This window comes from Procambarus clarkii, chromosome 47, assembly GCF_040958095.1.
Source record: "Procambarus clarkii isolate CNS0578487 chromosome 47, FALCON_Pclarkii_2.0, whole genome shotgun sequence".
Classification (NCBI taxonomy): Eukaryota; Metazoa; Arthropoda; class Malacostraca; order Decapoda; family Cambaridae; genus Procambarus; species Procambarus clarkii.
This window is the reverse complement of record NC_091196.1, coordinates 11,720,561-11,729,783: the sequence shown is the minus strand read 5'-3', so window position 1 is coordinate 11,729,783 and position 9,223 is coordinate 11,720,561. Positions and strand designations below refer to the sequence as shown.

Here is a 9,223-nt window from a genome sequence, read left to right as displayed (position 1 = left end):
CGGACGAAATAAATGCCTGCCTAAAATACTCTACTTTGTGGCGCCACGTAAAGACATTTAAATTAACTACAAATATGCATGTAGTTATGTTGCTACTGCAAAAGAGTCCATCAACTGACATATTCTCACATCAATTTCTGGAAATTCGGAAGTAAACGTGCCGGTTTATCTGACCTCAGGACGAATTTCATTGCCTCATAATTTCTGCAATTTAGTGACGTCAAAAGAAGAATTGGTTGAAAAAGTATTTCCCAATATTCAATCCAATTATAAGAATCACGATTGGCTGAGTGAAGGAGATATTCTTGTGGCCAAGAACAAAACGTTTACGACCTTAACAATATTATTCAGTCTAACATTCAAAGTGAGGCAGTCACATACAAGTCCGTCGACACTGTTGTGGAAGCAAATGAAGCGGCTAGTTATCCAACAGAATTTTTTAATTCACTCAATCTGCCAGGGATACCATCACACGCACGGGAATTGAAAATCGGCTTGCCAATTATCATGTTGCGAAATATCAACCAGCCAAAACTTTGCAATGTCATGCACCTTTCAGAAAAAAATTAATCAGCGACGTCGTAGTAGCAACAATCTGACAAGGACCTTTCAAAGGGGAAGATGTCCTCATCCCTCGCATTCCTGTGATTCCAACAGATATGTCATTTCAATTTAAGAGATTGTAATTTCCAATTCGATTGGCGTTTGCAATCACCATCAACAAAGCTCAGGCCAATCTCAAGAATTGTACAGTTTATATCTAGACACGGATTGCTTCTCACATGGACAATTATATGTTGCGTGTTCTAGAGTCGGCCAATCAGACAATTTCTATATCTCTACAGACAATGGAACAACGAAAAATATTGTATACCCACAAGCATTGTGAAATTAAACATATTAGAAACGTGCACTTTCTCTTTTCTTTCTTTCCCATTTAACCAGAGTGAGCCACAGCAACGCGTGGCGGGTACTGCTAGTATTAAATAAATAAAACAAATCCGATGAACATAACCCATGACAACCATAATAATCATGGCACCATTTATTCCTCAGCAACTAAATACTACTAACCCCCCTTAGAACTAACTTTATATGAGCTACCGAAGAATAAGCAATTAAAGTATTCATATCCATTTTCCGTAAACATAAAACCCTTAAAAAAGCACCTCTTAAAACACTAATACCCACTCACACCCAAGAAATATTTTCTTTTCTTCAGTGAATATTCTCAGAACACGGATTGACCCATATCCTCCTAATTTTAATAAAACTCCTGCTAAAAAAATTGAACCAGCTACAGGAGCTTCCACATGGGACTTTGGGAAGTCATAAATGAAATAAATATAGGTAATTTTGCCACAAACGCTAATATAGTAAAATACATACCACAAAATACTAATTATCCTTACCTCACACTCCTCTGCCTTAACCAACCCTATTGTTAACCTTCCTCCTTTTATATAAACCTAATTAAAGATACTAACAAAGATAAAGAAGCAAATAAAGTATTAAACAGCATATAGATACCTGCCTGAGTTCGTTCAGGTTGATACCCTTATCCTAAAATCAAAATTAAAGTAGGAATTAAAGAACTCTCAAATCTTAAATAAAATATTAATAATCCATAGAACAAAAAGTTATTAATAATGCAAATAACAAAATTAAATTTATTACTAAAAATAAGAAACAAAATTTATTTGTTTTCTTTACTATCTGCCTTCAATAAATAACAAGTTCAATAATCCAAACCTTAAGCATTACTAAAATAATTCCCAAATAGTCAGTCCCTAATTGTACCCCTAAATTAAATATATAAAAATCATGACCCAACCTTACAAACACTAAAAAACACATTAAAAAACAACGCTATCTGAACACCACCTTAATCCCTAATAAAAATACTAATATTATATTTGTAAGCAATAACTTTATCATTATACTACATTAAATCTGCCACAATAATCATTACCGTGAGAGCAAACAACAAAAATCAACATAGATAATTCCAATGCACCTTCACAGACTCCTAAAGTTTAAAAAAAAAATACAAAATACATTTCAATCCCCACTATTATAATATATATAACTATATCCAAAAACACCCTCAATATTACAAATTCCAATCTCAATAAAGTATTTAATAAATGTTTTTGATTAGAAACAAATATCAGCCCCCACAAAACAATATAATTAAAGAACAGATTATAACCAAATTTAAAGTATTCCTTAGTTTTGATAGTTTAAAACAACCTTGGTATTGTATTATTTACTAGCAGTACCCGGCCACGCATTGTTGTGGCACAACAAAGCATGTGCGTTGCTGAGCCACTAGTCTCGTCGTCTTCCCCACCATTCCCCACTCCATCATCCACTCTTCCTTCCCACCATGCCCCACTCCCCTGTCCCTTTGTCCTACCCACCATTCTCCATTCCCCCATCCCCCTCGTCCCCACCATCCCAAACTCCCCTGTCCCCTCGTCCTTCCCCACCATTACCCCCCTCCCCTGTCCCCTCGTCATCCTACCATCTGTCACTTCCGTCCCCTCGTCACCCTCACCATTCCCCACTTCCTCGTCCAATGCCTTCCCAAATTGTCTGACGTTCCCATCAGAAAATTGGAAACATCAAGTAATCAGATGTTCCCATCATTGATATATAATTAAAACAGTTAAAAAATGAAATGAAAATATGAAAAAAATAAACTATACCCACGAAATGAATGGTAAGGTAAACAACACAGCTCGGTTCCAATGCAATTCACACAAAATATTTAAATCAAAATGAAAATAAATAAAAATCTATGAAATATCAATTTATCAATGCAATCAGAAATATTGAAATGGAATTGTAACATATTTAGAATAGCATGTGTGTGTTGCTCTTACATGCAACAGACGTCGCTGTTTTTTCAAGAAAAGCAAAGTTTTACCTGTCACAGGTGTTGCATCTATACTTATACTTATGAAATGAATGGTATGGTAAACAAAACATCTCAATTCCAACACAATGTCACACAAAATAATTCAATAAAAAAATTAATAAATCGAAATCTATGAAAATATAATTTATCAATGCAATTGGAAACATTGAAATGGAATTCGTGACATATTTAGTATAGTGTTCATGTTGCTCTTATGTCCAAAAGATGGCGTTGTTAAAAAAAATAAAGTTTTTTCCTGTCACAGGTGAAGTATGTATATAGTAGATATATAAAAAGAAGTGCCTATTCGAATGCAACGTTGTGTCAAAATTTCAAAGCAATCGGTAAAGAGGTTTTGAAGATTTCCTTCATGTGAAAAATACATGACAAACACAATTTTTCAGAAAAATCATGATTTTTTACCGTTACAGACGTGACACCTGTATAGTATGTTTATAAAAACTTGGTCGGATGCGTACGGAACGTTGTGTGAAAATTTCAAAGCAATCAGTGAAGAACTTTTGGAGATTAGCGATTATGCACAAAAGAATATTTCCATTTTCATTTATATAGATTTCTTAAAACTTTAAAATATAACTTTAAAATTCTTATCATTTTATTCCAATTACCCTTTTTATTTTCATTTTATTCACCTGACTGATTCATCCCTTATCAATAGGATTAACACTTTACCCAAACTCTAACTATCTGCATTACATCAGGATTTTCTAATAACTCTTTGTGATTTTCCTATATCCTCTTTCTAATTTTCCTTGGAGGAATTCTAGTTTTATTTATCTATGTTGCTTCCCTCGCCTCAAATGATATTTTTGGAATTTCACTTTACACTATACATATCTCAATACTCGTTATACTTATAATTTGCTTTATCTCCTTTTTTATTGACCCCTTATTAACTTGTTCTAAATACAGAAAAAGAAGTTCTTCTATTTTATTTCCCTATATATTTAGAAATACTCCCCTTTTAACAAGAACTATTTACAATTCTTCGTCAATAATGTTTACTTTATTTATCATTGTGTATCTTCTATTAACTCTATTTGTTGTAGTAAAAATTATCAACGTTCCCTCTAGGCCCCTATGAGCAAATAATTAATGTTTAAACCTTTAAGTAAAACTCACCCCCTATTTAAAATTATTAACAGATAATTAATTGATATACCTATTCCTAGTATTATCTCAATTATATGAAATTTTGCATCCCTATTAGGAATATGTCTAATCATTCAAATTTTAACAGGGTTTTTTCTTTCTATACATTATACACCTAATATTGAAATAGCCTTCTCAAGAACTATTCATATTTGTCGGGACATAAACTATGGATGACTTTTACGTACTATTCACGCCAATAGAGCATTTTTTCTTCATTTGTTTATACTCTCTTATTAGACAAGGAATTCATTACAGTTCATATACTTATTTCCACACTTGAATAATTAGAGAATTAATCTTCTTCTTAACTATGGCTTCGGCCTTTTTAGGTTATGTATTACTCCGAGGACAAATATCCTTTTGAGGTGCAACAGTTATTACTAATCTTTTTTTTTCCATTCCTTTCCTAGGCACAGACTTAGTTCAATTAATCTAAGGAGGGTTTGCTGTGGACAAACGCTACTTTAAGTCGATTTTTCTCCTTACATTTTCTATTCCCACTTTATTATTGCTTCCTTAACAGTAATTCACATTCTTTTTTTACATTAAATAGGTGGAAATAACCCACTAGGAATATCTTCATTTACAGCTTATCATAACGAAATCGAGGCAAAATACCACAAACTCAAATAAAAACGAACCTAATTCTCACCACCTTTATATAAAAAATAATACTTAAGGAATCGGGCCCCCAAAAAAATATTTATTTATTTATTTATTTATGCATATACAAGAATGTACATAAGAATGTGAGGATACAAATATGGTAATTACAGTCTTGTAAAGCCACTAGCACGTGCAGCGTTTCGGGCAGGTCCTTAATCTAAGAAAATTTTAAGGAGGTAAATACTTGCAAAATTTATTGACAAAAAAAAATGATAACAGATTACTGAATGAAAAAAAAAAGAAGATGAGAGAAAATTGTAGGTACAGTATATTAAAGCACATAGGTAGCTAAGATTGATTACAATGACAGCTTGAATGGTAGTTGACAAAAAATAGGTAGGCACAATACAGCAGAAACAATATAAGATTGATTGCAATGACAGCTTGAATGGTAGTTGACAAAAATTGGTAGTCACAATACAGCATATGGCTAGCACATAAAAGAAGACAGCAATGAACACATTGATAAGGTTATTTGATATTACATAAAAATTAGGAGATTGGGTAACAATAGGTACAGAGCAAATTTAAAGCTCAGTGTAGGAAACTAAGAAGATGAAGTTAGGTACTTTTTGGTTTTGCTTTTAAATAAGGCAAAAGTTTTACAGTTTTTCAATGCTCTAGGGAGCGAGTTCCATAGACTAGGTCCCTTAATTTGCATAGAGTGTTTACACAGATTAAGTTTGACCCTGGGGATATCAAAGAGATATTTATTTCTGGTGTGGTGATAATGGGTCCTATTACATCTGTCCAGGAGAGTTTCAGAGCATGGTTTGCATTTAAGAACAGGGTTTTGTAAATGTAGTTGACACAAGAGAATGTGTGGAGGGAGTTAATATTTAGCAAGTTTAGGGATTTAAACAAGGGAGCTGAGTGTTGTCTGAAAGCAGAGTTAGTTATTATTCTGATAGCAGATTTTTGCTGTGTGATGATGGGCATAAGGTGGTTTGCAGTGGTAGACCCCCATGCACAGATACCATAATTAAGATAGGGGTAGATTAGTGCATAATAAGTGAGAGGAGAGGCAGAGTTAGGAACATAATATCTGATTTTGGAGAGTATACCAACTGTCTTAGAGACTTTCTTAGTTATGTGTTGAATGTGGGTGCTGAAGTTGAGTCTCTTGTCTAGGAATAGGCCAAGAAACTTGCCATCATTTTATTACTGATGTTAATGTTGTCTATCTGTAGCTGAATTGCATTTGATGATTTGCTTCCAAATAAGATGTAGTAAGTCTTTTCGATGTTTAATGTTAGTTTGTTCGTTGACATCCATAAGTGGACTTTTTTTAATTCATTATTCACAACATTATTTAGTGTATGTGGGTTGAGGTTTGAATAGATAAGGGTAGTATCGTCAGCAAACAATATAGGTTTGAGAATATTAGAGATATTAGGCAAATCGTTTATATATATAAGAAATAGAAGAGGTCCTAAGATGCTGCCCTGTGGCACTCCAACGGTAATTCGTAGAGTGGAAGAAGTTGTATCATTGATGGTTACATATTGGTGTCTGTCACTAAGATAGGATCCGATGTAGTCAAGGGCAAGGCCTCGGATTCCATAATGCTGGAGTTTAAGTAAGAGGTAGTTGTGATTAACAGTATCAAAGGCTTTTCTTAGGTCAATGAAGAGTCCAATTGGAAACTCATTTTTGTCAAGGGGCTGAGTAGATAACGTCAAGGAGACTAATGATTGCATCGTTGGTGCTCTTTTGGGACCGGAAGCCAAACTGGCAGGGGCTGAGTATGTCGAATTTTACGAGGTAGGAATAGAGCTGTTTGTAAATAATTTTTTAAAATATTTTTGATAGAATGGGTAGATTTAATATTGGTCTATAATTGTTTATGTCCGCCGGATTGCCTCCTTTATGGACTGGCGTTACTCTTGCTTTTTTGAGGATATCAGGGAAGGTGTGACACTCTATAGATTTGTTGAACAGTAGTGCTATGGGTGGGGCAAGGGCATGGGAATAATCTGAAAATTATTCTCATAAATAAAATCCTTGAATACTCTGCAATAAAAATCAAAGCAAACCCTCCCCTTCTATATGTGAAACTAACTCAGATTCCCTTTCAGAGAAATCAAAAGGAGTTCGATTAGTCTCAGCTAAACTAGAAGCAAATCAAACTATCCTTAATGGAAGAGTTAACCATAAAAATCCAACCTCGTCTTGATACACAATAAAATCTTTAAAATTAAACTCAATTAAAAAAAATAAAAGATAATAAAATTAAAGCTAAATTTACCTCATATGAGATATTTGTGCAGCAGAACGTAAACTAACAAACAAAGAATATTTACAATTTGAAGCTCATCCAGCCATTATCATAGGATAGACACCCGCACTTAAACAACATATAAAAAATAACACGCCTAAACTTATATTAAATAACCCTCAACTATAAGGCAATATTTTCAATAAAATCAAAGAAATAAATAAACTTACTACAGGAGCTATATAATAAGGTAAAAAAATTGATATACTAAGATTTATATTTTCTTTAAAAAAAAGTTTTACAGCATCTGAAAAAGGTTGTAAAATACCTAAAATGCTAACTTATTAGGTCCCTTTCAAATATGAATATAACCTAAAATTTTACGTTCCAACAAAGTAACTAACGCAACTCCTAATAATACACAAATAATTAAAATCAAGTAATTAACAACTATAACTAATCTAACTCCCATGATCAAGCATTTTTATTATTTATAGATGCCTATATTATAAGATCCTAAATCTAATGAATATTCTGCCAAAATAACTGATTTTTTTATTATTTAATCTTTTTGTACTAAAATAATTATATTAATCTTGAAAGATAGAAACCAACCTGACTCACACCGGTCTGAACTCAAGTCACGTAAAATTTTAAAGGTTGAACAGACCTTCTATTATAGTCTCTACTCAATAAAGAACTTTTAATTCAACATCGATGTCGCAAACTTTCTTGTGGATAAGAACTCTTAAAGAAAATTAAGCTGTTATCCCTAAAGTAACTTAATCCTAAATCCATTTCAGGATCATTAAAACAAACATTACTGTAAAAAAAAGACAGTTATTTTATATTTTATCCTTGTCACCCCAATTAAATACTTTAAAATAATACTCTTAAATAAAATTAACTATTACTTCCTAAATATAAAAGTTTTATAGGGTCTTATTGTCCCTTCAGATTATTTAAGCCTTTCACTAAAAAGTTAAATTCAATATATTTAATTAGGACAGATTATTTTTTGTCCAACCATTCATTCTAGCCTTCAATTAAAAAAGTAATGATTATGCTACTTTTGCATGGTCAATATACCGTGCCTTTTAGTTCCCAATAGGCCGGTCAGACTTTATAAACCTTCACAAAGACATGTTTTTGTTAAACAGGCAGAAATCATTTTTGCCGAATTCCTTAAAGAAACATTAAACCCTATAAAACTACTTTAATAATTTAAAATTAGCTCCTAACACCATTATATACTAATACACTCATTATAACTACTTTAACTTTATTTCTTAATCATTTTTAATAAACAATTAAAAAATATGTAAATATTATTTATTTAAATTTTATTATAACCCTCTATAAACCCTAGAATTTTAAGCTTAGTTAAATCCTTTAAAAATATTCCTTTATAGAATTAAATAATAAAGAGCTAGTCTCCCTTACTTTTACTATTTTTATAAAACCTATAAAAATGCTAATATAAATTTACTTCTTAAAAAACTAGATATCAAGAAACCCGATTACTATGAATTATATAAATTTAAATATTTATTATACACAAGATACATAACTTTAATACTACACTATTATTAACTCTTAAATTATTTCAAGTTTCCTCAACAGTAATATTCACTAAGTCTTTAACATTATTCAATTAAATTTACTATATTTTAATCAAATCTTTTTCACATTAATACCATTAACAACTACCTCATAATCAAATTATATTGAATTACACGACAGCCCTTCTCAGTGTAAATGAGATGCTCATTTTCAGCTTTATTTTGTATTTCTAGAGGCACTTTCCAGTACCTCTACTATGTTACCACTTATTTCACATTAACCCTTAAATGGCGCATAGCTATATACCATTTGACACCCACAGGTGCATACCAAACAAAAAAAAAAAATATATTTTTTCTTCCTAACCCTGTTAATTTGTGTTCACTGATCACGGAAAAAATAATAAAAAAATCGTAAGTGGCATATATTGCCAACTATAGGGCGGGGGAATTCTGGCAAAAATCAGGCGCTGACTGAGCGTTGCGTCCCAGGCGGTCTGTTGATCGCCAGCCGTCAGGCCAGAGTTTCCACAAAGAGATAATTACCTAATTATTTCAATGTCTCTGATTGATTTTTTGTAGTTTTTTGCTGTAATATTATTCAATAGTGTGTAGTGTGATATATTTATATAATAAAATGAGTGAATCATCGCTGTACTCAAAAATATGGTGTGCATA

The 9,223-nt window shown here is 32.1% G+C and overlaps 2 pseudogenes; one reads left to right on the top strand and one right to left on the bottom strand.

The window, feature by feature from the left end:
- Positions 1-4,096: 4,096 nt before the first annotated feature.
- Positions 4,097-4,732, top strand: LOC138350789 (cytochrome b-like; annotated as a pseudogene).
- A 1,936-nt stretch (positions 4,733-6,668) lies between these two features.
- LOC123763056 (NADH-ubiquinone oxidoreductase chain 1-like) lies at positions 6,669-7,455 on the bottom strand (annotated as a pseudogene).
- Between the last annotated feature and the right edge of the window lie 1,768 nt (positions 7,456-9,223).